The sequence below is a fragment of the Triticum dicoccoides genome, chromosome 4B, assembly GCF_002162155.2.
Source record: "Triticum dicoccoides isolate Atlit2015 ecotype Zavitan chromosome 4B, WEW_v2.0, whole genome shotgun sequence".
Lineage (NCBI taxonomy): Eukaryota > Viridiplantae > Streptophyta > Magnoliopsida > Poales > Poaceae > Triticum > Triticum dicoccoides.
The window spans coordinates 310,749,175-310,753,456 of NC_041387.1; positions in this window are offsets into that span (position 1 = coordinate 310,749,175).

The following is a 4,282-nucleotide window of genomic DNA, read 5'->3' on the forward strand; positions in this document are numbered from 1 at the left end:
AGTTATGCTGCTATATTTTCATTCCAATAATCTTCTTTTTGCGAAGCACCAACCGATTCTCACATCCTATTCTTTTCCCGTTTTCATTGCGATTGTGGTTTCCTTTCGATACCTTTTTATTTGTCAGTTCATTGATGGATCCTGGAGCACTAGGCAAAGAGTTGCCGGCGGACAACCCACTGGAGACAGCAATCTCCAGGAAGCGAGCACCGACCAACGAGTTGACCATGTTGGCGGGCCAACCCATGGAGACGAAGAACTCCAAGAAACAAGCACTGGCCAAAGAGTTGAGGACGTTGGCGGACGAACTCCTCAAAGAAAGTTGGAAGAACAGCAAGGGCCCCACCGTGCCTACCCCAGGAGCTCTGATTACCACCTATGTGAGGCTCAAGACCGAGTTTGAGGAGATAGTCGCTGTTGAGAAGCAGTATTCCCCTGGCAAGGTGATGGCCCCCATCCAGGACGAGGAGATGGCCCCCGGAGGGATGAGATCCCCCCGTTAGGCTGCACAAGGTAAAAAATAATGGCTTATTACCATAGTTGTGGTTTTTGATTATTTGCAATGTGCTTGCTAATATGTTAGGGTTGTGCAGGTGCCGGTGGTTGTCCTTGATGATTACGATGTCGTGGCCCGTTCTAACCGCGCCACACACTAACCGCTAAGGCAGCGACGGCATCCTGCCATGCCGAGTTCCTCACCGCCCACGAACACACACAAAATGGTAGGGAAGCGATGGCATCCCGCCGTGCCGAGTTCATCGCCGCTCGCGACCTCACAACTATGTGGGAGGAATTTGAAGATGCCAAGGCCAAATGGGCGGTAGAGCAAGAGGCGGCCAAAGCCGCACAGAGGGAGCGGAAAAGTCAGAAAGCACTCAAGAAAAGAGAGGCCCGCCACCGCAAGAAAGAAAAGGACGCACGCGCTGCTGCGGAGAGGTCGGCGGAGATCCAAGCATGGTGGGGTGTCGCCGACAAAGCCGGGAAGGAGAACGACGGCGTCTAGCCAGCATGTGAGAAGTAGTAGTACTAGTAGTTAGTGTGTGTGTCTGTGTTTGAGTACGAGCATGTACCAGTACTACTAGTTACTACTGTAGTTTTTAGAGCAAATTACCAGTACATTAGCCTAGACTAAGTGGAAAAATTCCTATCCTATGCATCAAATGGCATCTCTTTCTCTATAGGAATTGAGATGCATGTCATCTCACTTCCTATGATTTTCATATTCCTATCCTATGAACGAAAGGAGGCCTCTGTTGGAGTAAATACTGTAGCTAGCAGTACTGCTGGTACAGTAGTTTTCTTCAAGAAGTGGAATTCAACGAAGTCATGATGGTTCCTTTGTCCGAGCAACTTCAAAGTGGGAAGTGGGCCTGTGATTTGACGGCTCATTAGTCATTGTTACTGCGGCGCGACGACCTGGGTGACTCTCCCTTGGAGTTCTGCGTGCATGGCAAGTGGACCAGGATGGTCGACGTCCCACATGTTGGCAAACGGAAGTATTCTTTCTGATATCGAGGAGCAAGGAAACCACGTGGTATAGTATCACTACTGATTGGTTCGCAAAAAAAATAGTATCACTGCCGATTTATAATTATTTTTTATTTCTGATGAATGCTAGCGTTTCAACTCTTACGACTAAGGGTTCCAAACACGACACATGCTGGATGTCCCACACGTCAGCGAAAGGAGTGGGACATGAACAGCGTGGTAGAGCCCGGCGTAAAAAAACAGCGTGGTAGAGCGTCTCCACTTCTTCCACTTCTGGGTCGGAGACCACACGTAGTAGTACTTAGCTATATGAACGATACAAAGTGCGACCTGGAGAGAAAAACATGTCTAGTTGGAAGGTCTCGGGGCATACACGTAAACAAATATAAAAGTTAATACGTGCCTCCAACTAATATAGTAGTAGTAGAGTACTTAGACACGTACTCCATAACATCACCGTGCATTGCACGTACAACATTTAGTGGTAGTACGTAGTAAGAGACAAATGCCGCCCAAGAGTTCCGTTCTCGACCTACTTTTGGGTGTTTGGTAGAGTGTATGGAGGGTGCATGAGTCCACACTAGTTTAGCACAAATACACTAGAAGCATGCATGAAGAGGGCATGCATGAAGAGGGGTGTTGAGTTGAGCATGCATGAAGAGGGAACAACTATGCTGAGACAAGAACGCAACCAAACACACCCTGTATGCCACGCATGTTCATACCATTTGTGCCTTTCTACTTCACTTACTGCGCTACATTACTCAGGTTCGTACGTCCACTCTTGGGTACATGTCCGTCTCATAGTTCCAGTGCCACGTGTTCTTCATATAGATGGAAGGATCGTTGCATAACACGTGCGACTTGATGCTAGATGTCTCGCGTGTTGGCAAAAGGATGAACAAAGCTCACGTAAAAAAATAGAGTGGAAGAACATAGATTCCGGACGACCGAGAAGGAGCAAGGAACCTCGTGGTGGAGCGTCTGCACTCATAATATTTAATATTATTTAGCGATATAAAATTAACCAATCATCTCCACAGTGGACTGGAAGAGTACGAAACACGGTAGCCCAGTGTAGTTACATCATACACTAGTACATGGCTAACCCACGCTATCACCATATTTCTTGGCTTCCATGCGACACCTATCTCTAGTAATCCAGCAGCCTGTATTGCTTCTCCTTCCTCGTCTCTATCAAAGTGCGGCGGGCTGGCGTTTCTGCCGTCTATTGAGGTCGGTTAACTATCACATGTTAGCGACATGCCAAGAGCATTCTAAAAAAATTCCTTTCACGTTTCGTTTTCAAAAAGAAAAAAAATCCTTTCACGTACGAATTTGCCTGTATGCTTTGAGCAACTTGCATGTCCTATACTGCTCCTGTTTGATACTCTAACTTAGCAAGAGGTTAGACTAACTCATGACTAACCCTGAACTAACTGTAGCCAAAGGGGTGTTTGGGTGACAGGGTTAGATTGACAATAAATGCACTTCATGGAGAGAGAAATGTGATTTTTCAGTGGTCCCACTGAGAACTATCTCCAGTTAGCACCTCTTGGGTGGGATAGGTTTTTTGGTGGGTTCGGTGCAACTTGCTCCAATTTAAACCCTCATGCTTGGATACTTTAGGGCCATTTGAGCCCCAACTAGCTCAAACTAACTCTAACCCATGGATCCAAACAGGGCCTATGGCCAGTCTCGACGTGGAGCAGTCACGTGCACCGGGAAGCGGCGCTCTCTCGGCCGTCGCGCCACTTCAAAGCCGGTGCTAGTGAGAGGTCGCCTTCGCTCTGGTCGGGCATTAATGCGGCACTGACGCTCCAGGCGACGCTAACGGTTTCACGCGGGAAGCGCGCTTGCAAGGGAGTATAGGTTTTGAACCATTTCAGGTGTAGTAGTAATTGTAGTTTGCAAAACTACTCAATTATTGCAGTGAGTTTCCTAAGAAATTGTGGTAAAAAATGTTACTCCACAACCCGCTTCCCTTCTCCTTCCTGCTCGTGATTTACGTGGCCATGTTAACGTGGTTATGTCAAAAAAATGTCACTTCCTGCTCGTGATTTGCGTTATATAATTACAAGCAAGATTCTCGTGCATTGCACAGAACATCAATATGCATTTTTTTTACAAAACACCTGTTGTGATTGACCCATGCAGGAGTAATCCCATGTGTAAAAACTAATGACATCTCAAGAATTTTATCTGAAAACTGGTATCTCGAGAATGTCATCGAAAAAAAGAAAGATGAGAGATAAGGCGAGGAGGAGTGGAGCGTGGTGGTGACTGGTGGTCGGAATGGGCGGAGGCATGGGGATGGACGGCGCCGGCAGGCGGCAGCAGCCACTATGCATGCTAGATTGTTCCAGAGACTTATTCTTTTTTAATTGCTGAGCAATGAGGTTGCGGGAGATAATGATGTGGAGAGAGGTGCGGGTATATTTTGTAAAATTATCATAGTTTGCTTCCTATCCGTCAGATATAGATCATACGGTCTGTATTACAAGATGGCAAGCACACCATCATCGCCAACTCGTTTTTTATAAGGGTATACAGATGATAAGTTTGCTGACTACTAAAGTAAAGTGAAATCTGCCCATGTTATGCAAGTAAATAAAGGTGATTGTTTATCATACGGGTAAGGTTGGATGAAGGGTGGTAGGAACAAATGCTCCGCCTAGAGCATGTGTGTGTGTGATGGAGTCTTAGTGTGCATGGTGTGTGTGTGTGTGAGAGAGAGAGAGTGAGAGAGAGAGGAGAGAGAGATGGAGTCTTAGTTTGTGTGTGTGTGTGAGAG